The sequence below is a fragment of the Aptenodytes forsteri genome, unplaced genomic scaffold (assembly GCF_000699145.1).
Source record: "Aptenodytes forsteri isolate BGI_AS27 unplaced genomic scaffold, ASM69914v1 Scaffold186, whole genome shotgun sequence".
Lineage (NCBI taxonomy): Eukaryota > Metazoa > Chordata > Aves > Sphenisciformes > Spheniscidae > Aptenodytes > Aptenodytes forsteri.
Window position 1 is genome coordinate 1,235,759 of NW_008793959.1, and position 9,256 is coordinate 1,245,014.

Here is a 9,256-nt window from a genome sequence, read left to right on the forward strand (position 1 = left end):
CAGCCAAAGCTTCCTCTTCTTCCCTTCAGCAGAGGAATGCTGGAAAGGTACAATCCTCACGATGGATGGATTGACACAATCAGAAGTAATTTAATTCATGTTTAATCTGCAGCTAATGACTGCAGGTTCCCTCCAACTCTCAGTCCCCTTCCAATTTTTCACTACTAAATTGCTACGGTTTGCAGTTGAAGCTCTTCACAGTAGATTAGTTAACATTATGTTTTTATTAAAGCCGAAGTTAATATCCTTATTCTCTGAAGGAGACCACTGGGGTTGTTGGAATTATTTTTTCCCCTTCAGTTTTTTACTAAGAGCCTTCTCTGCTGAGTTAGAAACACAGAGCCTGCAGACCCCCAGCTGAAAGCTTAAGGGAGCCCCAAACAGTTACCTCTTAAATGATTATTTACATTGGAATATAAAAATCACTCCGCTGGATCAGACCAGGGGCCTGTCTACCCGGTATCCGGTCTCTGATGGTGGCCAGCTGCTCTAGAGCAGGGCTGGTCATAAGTTTTCTGTCAAAGCTTTACTGATAGATACATTTTTTTCATTACATAGCATTCTTCACAAAAAAGCAGCTCGCTGCCTACAGAAAATGTTGACTTTGCAATGAAGAAAACAGAGGTCTCTAACCTGAATGATTTTGTGTTTTGGACATAAAGCTTTCCATTTCCTGATCAAAGATAATTGCTTTTCAGTGAAGAGTCAGAATTTTCTCGGAAAAAGATGTTATATGAAATTATGTTCATATTCATCAGTATTTTCCATTAAAATACTCCCAGTTTATAAAATATTCCAAAAATCTCTTTACAAAAATATATTCAGCTCTGATCTGAAGAAATTCTCAAGAACCGTCAGACAGAAAATTATGGTACAAGTTTCTCCATGGAAGTTCCTCCTAAACCCCACAAAGCCAATGGCTACAATGCAACGAAGAATGATGTTTTCTGTATATTATTGGCCTTTTCTAAACTGACCTCAAAGTCATTCAAAGATGTCACAGGACTCAGCAGAGTACTGTCGGCCAAGCAACAGAAGGTGGGGATATGTGACAGAGACAGCTAAGGAGGGGGTTAACGTCTCTACCACAGGCCATCCCCTAAACAAGCAGTTTTGAACTAGCCTGTGAGTTACAAGGGCTCAGTTATAAGCTCTCACAGTCAGCTCCAGACACCCATTCATGGCTAAAGCTCTGTTTCTTCCATGCCATTTTCAGAGCCTTCCCCCTGCTCCTTTCATGCTTTCCTTCCCCACCTCTGCTCATGGCAGGACGGATGCTTCCAAGTCCCATGTTACATCCTGCACTGTTCACCCCTGTGCCGCAGACCAGTACTGCAAACCGTCAAGAAGTGTAGCTCAAATCAACAAACGGCTGTTTTGAAGCCATTCTATCTATGGAGGATTTCCATCCCACACCAAGAACTCCAAAAGCTTCCTGCCTTCCTTCCCACTCTTCACACACAACTTTTGTGACACAAAAATTAGAATCAAACTGCGCCAAATATCTGGTGTCCTTTCCACTGATGTAAATCACAAAAAAACTCCTATAGCATCAGCCACACCACTCTGATGTGAGCCCCGAACCAACATGTAGCACATCCAGTCAACCCATCCCTCATAGCTGCTCCTTCAGCTGCCGGAGCTCCTTTACTCTTGGTTAAATGTTACACAGATCGATGAATTGCCTCTGACAACTGGCTGCATGGATTTAACCCCCAGCCCATCCCTGGCAAACAGGAGGGGTGTCACGACCATTTTTCTGTCCTGGGACACTGCACAGGCAAACATATTAAGGAACAGTTGGAGTCCATCTAGGAGAAGCGGCAATTGGCAACACAGCGAGAAAAAAAAAAAAGGATTCCCTCAGAGCAAAGAGAACAGAGCCATTATCATCTGGGGAGATTTAGGAAACAGTTCTAAATCCCACAGGGATCATATATTCAAGTTCATCGCTTCAATTAGGAGAGCTAGACATTGCCTTTTAAAAAAAAAAACTAAATGCTGAACTGTCAAATAAGCATGAGATGAGGCTTGAAGAAAAAGCCTAATTTCTCTGGGCTCTCTGTGAAAGGAAGGGAAGCTGCACCAGAACACTTGTGAGCGTGCTTCCTGCAGAGACATGGGGCTAACCTAGGCTGTGCGGGGACCAGGGCTTGCCAAAAGGTGGTGGAAAAATCTCTCACCAAGATGGACTTTGACAGAGGAAATAGCTTTTTCAACCCTAAAGTTCATTTTTACAGAAGTTTTTTCCGTTTAATCAAAACAACTGGCAGGAATGGATCAGTTCTACAAATTCTTAAATGTTTGCGGGGTTTTTTTCCTCTGGTCCAATACTCAAACTCTGTGAGATGCTGAACCTGAAAAGTATTTGTTCACCAGCAAAAACTGCAAAAATTGCACAGAAAAGAGTACGGTGACAGGCTCAGATCCCAGATCCCTTCCCACCTCCACAGCCACCAGGACAGGAGGGCTCCGCCTTGCAGCCCAGGCTGGCTACAACTTCTAGACTTGCTCTCGCCACCCACAGCCACAAGCCCTGTGCTGCGCTTCACGCACCGTCCCACGGCCCAGCTGCAGAGCTGACTCGCAGTCCAAGCCCCAGGCTGCAAGAAGACCACTAGGAATCAGTGAGTTATGCCAGCAATACGTAGGTTTTCTGCCTCTGAGCCCACATAGGATGCGAATCACACCACTAGCCAAACCCCCAGGATCTGCCTCTCTCCAACCTGACACTCCTGTGCACCGTGTTTTTTAATTAACCTTGGAACAGCAAAGGGGGTTTGGGTTTTTTTTTTCCTTTTTTGCCAAAACACACATATTTTACAGGGATGGTGACAAGCTAATTAACTTAATTCTTAAGACACCTCTCTGGGAGATGAGGCTAGGGTTGGCTAGCTCTGCAATGCAGTGTTGGGCTAATTAAAAAATAATTACTACTTCACCAAGGACAAGAACAAGAAGTTAATTAAAAGAATGAGGTGTAGCCTTAATGAAACTCAGATTGTATTCATTCAGATGTCCCACAGCCAAATTCCCCCCATTAGAATAGAAATCCACATTGCCTCCTTCACAAGTGTTTGCAAATGGGCTCTCCTCTCCCCCTCCTCCCTTTTGCCTTTCCCTGGCAGAAACGATATGAATTATTTCAGAAGTAAGAGAGTAAACTTGGGCTGAGATTTCACACTCCCTCAGGGGCTGAAGGATAAGATATGGATCTCCAAATGCTATCTGGGATTATTTGCAGTACCTCAAAAGCCATGTGCTGCATGGGGGCTATACCATTTGTTTTTACTGAAGCCCTGTGGATAATCTGGGAGCGCAGTGGCCCTCCACTGCTGCAGCCAGGCAGAGCACGCCTCCTTCCAGACAGCATCCTGAAACACTGGGAGAATGATGCAGAATAGGAGATCTCCTTGGGGAAAATGAGTTTTTACCTGAGTAAAATGACCCATGGTCCAGATTCAGACCTCTTGCTACATCACTGGACAAGCTGGTATAGTAACCAAGCAAGCAAGCATTAGCTAGGGATGAAATCCTGCTCATGAACAGTTTGGTGTTTCAGGTTGACTTAAGCCCTTCACAAGTTCAGGTCAAATGCCTCTAATGCTTCCATCAAGGGAAAAACGTGAAATTAAATTTCAAATGGTAATTCACTTCTAAATGAGGGGCAGGTGCTCCAGAGTTGAACTATGCTAAATTTTCCAGAGGTAACTTTATTCTTTTAAATATATTTTTTAAACCAGAGTGTTTAGCCAGGAGTTAAATTAAAATGTGCTTGGCAAGAATATTTACTTTTTTGATAAGGATAAAAAAAACCACTATGGGTCAGACCAGAACAAAGAGTTTTCCCCATCACTAGGGGGATCACTAGTGCCATCACTTACACAAAAATAAATTTTGCAAATCACAAACCACATCCCCATTTACATACAAAGGCACTGTCCCTACATATGTGCCTCGTCTTAGACATACACCAGCTCATCTCCCTTCTGGCATGCAAACCACAGAGGCCCCCCCAGCACCCACCCCCAGTCCAGCTGAAGCCAGTGAAAGGTCCAAGGGATGCTTAGATTTCTCAGCACTTGGTGCATCCCCTCAGGGGATGACTGGTCACTGCTGGGAAGCTGCGATGATGTGAGTGATCCCAAGCATTTGCTAGATGCAGTAGAGCAGGTCTGCTCAAGCAGTATTTCAAGAGTTTGCTGGGCATGAGAAAATTCAAAGTTTGGAAATGATGGGGGCATGACAATAACTTTCCTTGGCTGATCCCCGGGACAGCACAAGTTTCCTCACACATGCCATTGCCATCTGAAAGACTATCCAGGGGGAAAAAAAAAAAAAATATAAAAAGCAGGGAAAAGCCAAAGTTTCCTGGCCCTGTTCATTACACACCAATTAACAGCAGTGGGATCGGCTGCACTCACAACCCTGAGCACAGGACTCACCTGTGCAAGGCACAGCACTTTCTCCAGGATGGATCCAGTAGTCCTCAGTAAAAGGGAGAACAAGACAAAGACACAACCAGACCGGCCACGCTACTTAATGAAGAGCTAGGAGGACCTTCAAACTATCCATTGACAAATGAGATGCGAGACTGAGCAGACCAGCACACAAGGCATTGACGTGGGACGAGCCTGCTCAGGTGACAGCTCTCACTGCGAACTAGGGGAGAAACTTCGTCTGCTGGTGGGATCTGTTACTTGAGCACATTTAAACTGCTGAAACTCCCAAAGGAAGAAACAACAGGGTGAAGGGGAAAGGTGGGGGGGAAGGGAGGGGTCCCTACACTGACGGCATCATCTTTCTGCACACAAGACACCACGGCTGCAGCAGACACAAGGTGCCCTTCCTTATCCAGCCTATGCTCGTTTCCAATTTTCAGGGTCCAGCAAGCACACCAAATGTTCAGCCCTCAGCAGGGAGCAGGCGTAGCTCTGCCTGGAGCCCAACAGGTATCTCCACCACTTTCAAACATCCGCAAGGCCCATACGAGGACCAGAGGGAAATCAGACGTAACTTCTCACTGAAGCCACTGAACAATAAGAGCTAAGCCATCTCACTAATTTACATCATTACAAAAGGGAATTTATTCAGATTCAACAGGTACTATACCATCAGTGCTTGGTCTAGGCTTTCTGGACCTGCAGTGGAAGTATTCCATGTGGCAATCCTGCTTCTTGTCGTCCATAGCTTTCCCTGAAGAGTGAAATGTCATATTCAGGCCACTTGACTGTCACACAAACACTGTCTGCTTCTTACCACTTCTAAATTCCTCAACAAATCTCTTCTCTCCCATAGAATCATAGAATCATTGAGGTTGGAAAAGACCTCTAAGATCATCGAGTCCAACCGTCAACCCAACACCACCATGCCCACTAAACCATGTCCCTAAGTGCCTCATCTACACGTCTTTTAAATACCTCCAGGGATGGGGACTCAACCACTTCCCTGGGCAGCCTGTTCCAATGTTTAACCACTCTTTCAGTAAATAAATTTTTCCTTACATCCAATCTAAACCTCCCCTGCCGCAACTTGAGGCCATTTCCTCTCGTCCTATCACCATCTAACACCCTTTGCTCCCTGGAAAGAAGCACAACTATAAAAGCAGCAGTTTTACAGCTACACACATGCAGGTGCCTAGACATGCATCCACATGGTCTGATAGACATATATGCATGTAGTATGTGGACATGTGTTCAGATGCATGCAGGTATGCATGCACCTACACCAAGAGGTGGGTCTAAGTAACATCTTTATGCTTTCAGATATACCAGTCTGCTCCAAAGGAGGTCAGCTAAGCCCACCCTCTTCTTCAGGTCCCTCTCAGAGAAGGCTTTTTGCTAGAGGAAACGCTAATCTCTAACACTGTTCATTTTGGGCACTTGCTGATGATTTATATTTCTTTAAAAGGGCTTTCACTTCTGTAGCTCCAGAAACCAAGGAAGATGAAACAGGTTTCCCAAGGTCATTCAGCCAGTGTCCTCCAAACTTCACAGTTGCTGAAACCCAGTTTAGGATGCTATCAAAGACCCACAGGGGTCCTAGACTTTTTGAAAGGTTCATCCACAGATCTTTCCTCATTTCAGGCTGTTTCAATCCAGTAGATTTACTGGCTTCAGCAGATTTACCAGTTACATTAGTACAAGCAGGAGCGAAATGATTTGCATTGCTCTGCCACAACAGGCTCACAGGAGGCTGAGTACCCGGGGTCTGAGCAGCATGGCCCAGTGGGTAGAGAATTAGGACATGGGAAGTCTCTTCCCCACCCTAAGGATTCACTCCCTGGTCTCATGATCCTCTGCAAGGTACTTGTCCATGCCCGTAGCTAGTGCCTGTGAAATAGAGCCAACAGCATTTAACTTTTGAGATCTCCAAGGAAAGGCTACCCTAAAGTATCGCTATCAGCACAAGCAAAACACTGCAGGATGTGTGGCTTTGCCCTTCTATTGTCTTCAGTGTGAAGTTAAGAACTGCTCAAGCCTACAAATTCAACAGGTCAAAAAACAGAGCCCATCTGAAGTCATAGCTTCAGCTGAGGAACAGGAAGCTCAAGTGCACACCTCAATACAGTTCAAGAAATTAATATTTTTTTGCACTTCAAATGGGATGATGATGCAAGGAGAAGTCAGCCAAAGCACGCTAGAAAAGCCCGATGGTGATTATGTGAGGGGTGGAAAAAGGCTGCACAACTTTCAGTCTGCTTCAGCCCTGGGTGGGAAAATCCCGAATTAAACCAGAAAACACAGTACCTGTAATCATCAGGGAAGAGGAAAAAATAGCCAGGAATGCAAGTAGAGGAAATTGATTCTTGCTGCATTCAAGTGCCTTCCTTCCTCCACTTCCCTGCTCGAATATGAATTTATTTTATATTTTTTTTAAAATTCAAGTTCACTGCAGCTTGTAAAATCTCTCAGCAGACCTGGCTCCCACAACCTGGTTTGTACTGTACCATTTGGATTGAGGACACGAGCAAGAAGAGTCTGTTCATAGAAGGCAAAGAAAGAATCAGTTTGATATCAAACACTTCATCCTAAAAAGGAGCATCAAAGTAATTCAACATCAGAACACCAGAGTCTGAGCATCACATGCTAAATGAAGATATTTCTATCCCATTTTACTCCATGACAGTACTAAGGGAAAGCTGCTGTTGCTTTGGACAAGGTTTTTGTGTCTCTGCTCTTCCAGTGAGCAGAGAGCAGCAGTGGCTCTGCTCCCAGCAGAACAAGTCCTCTGCAGGTCCACTGCCCATCTGCTGCAGTTTGTCAGGTCCCAGATGGACCAGCTCTCCATTTTGTTCTTTCTGGCCATCAGTATTTACTTCTGGAAAGGGTGCAAGAAGGCCTGTACTACACTCCTTACTAATCCCAATCAACCAGTGGTTGCTTCATGCTCTGAAGAACAAAGGTGTGTGCCATTTATAATTGCTCAAGTTGGGAATACTTTTATTATCCACCCAGCTGTGAATACTATTGAACCAGGACTCAATCTGCCCATTAGCTGTGCAATCACTTGGGTACCAGGTAGGGTCAAGGTAAGCAGAGCTTTAAGGGGTTAATCCCAATGCAATATCAAGATAAATACAAGGGCTTCAAATGAGGGAGTCAACTGAAATTCTAATATAAGTAAAAATAATAATCCTCAAATAAACTGTTGCCAAAGAGGCTAAGCTTCTGCATCCAATTTGTATCACATTCAGACAAGTGATGTTACAAAGCTGTGTCCATATATTATACAATTACAGGAATGTGGCTTTCATTACAGGATTAAAGCACTCCTTGTTATGACACAGCCCATACTATCAACAGATGTTGGGCCAGCACGTACTGCAGTCCTCTGCGCTTTGGGTGCCAGGTTGCTTCTGCTAATAGAGGCCACGCAAGGTCAGCGGGAAGCGCCTGCAGGCCCCCCAGCGTGTTGGTGATTGGGCTTAGCTTACACGAGGAATGGGACTCCCGCAAGACCCTTCCTCCCCAACCCTTCTGAAATGTCCTCCTCATCGGCAGGAGCAAAGCAAACATAAACCAGATGGTCAAGCGGGTATTCCCAGCAAGGAAGAGAACACATTCGCATAGGATGTGAATGAAAAGGAACCCATATCACATAGGCTAGGCAATCGTTTCCGTGTTTTCAAGAAATACCCTGTGCCCTGCAGACACATCACTCCACTCCCACTCACTGACCTAAGTCAGAGGTAACTATACTGAAACACGCAGAAATTTGTGGTTTTGTTTACAGTTATCCAGTGGAATAAAAGATCACAATTGAAGCTTCAGTAGTAGAAACAGGACCAAGCTTTGGAGCCCTAGCTCAAGTGTTGACTTTTCCTTCCAAGAAAACAGATTTGGACCAAAAGCAGTTAAAAGTGAACTCCAAATTGCACTCAAAACTGTTTTCATGTCAATATGTTATAAGTTACACAATTTCACTTTTCCCCAGAAATTCTTATTTAGTATGTATTAAAAATACCTCAAATACTAAGAGGATTAAAGCCTGATTTATAGGTTACACGACAGGTGAATAGTCATTTCAATATTGTTTACATGGTTCAGATACAACTTGATTTTTTTTTTTTTATTATAAATAGGTATTACAAATGAAAATGTATTTGTAAGCAGTCATTTCCATTCAAGTAAAAAGCCATTTTTCAACAGCCTGAAAGGTTGTTTGGTTTTTCCCCCCTCACACACTTCAAAACACTAGTTGGGTATTATAGATGAAGGCGAGGTTCAAAACTGAGCAGAGGCAGAGGTTGGGGTTATACAAACTTGGAGACAGCCTGCGCTTCCTGCGATATCAGAACAATGCCATGAAACTCCTGGAAAGTTCATGCAGTGGGAACCATTTGGCATCCTTCCACAGCAAGAAGCAGTAAAGGTCATGCTTGGATTTATACATATGCTAGATGGGGCCCCAACAGATGCCATGACCTGGAGCCATAGCCATGCACTAACAGCCGTACCTCTGAATATCATATCTAATTGTACTCATAACCCCCCTTCCCCCCCCAACACACTTCAGGCCTTCCAACCCTCTCTAGCTCTTCCCCACTTATAGTCCCTTTACATTTCCCTGGCCCATGCTGTTCCTCCACCAGCCCTTCAAATCCCCTCTCTACAGGACCTTCTCCCTGCTACTCTACACCCCAAAGGCACCCTTGCAGGCTCCCGCTAAAAGCCAAGGCTTCTCTAAAGTGAAGACAAGTTTTTAAGCAATCAAAGGAGCCAATTTACAAGTCATCATATCCTTCAGTTGATAT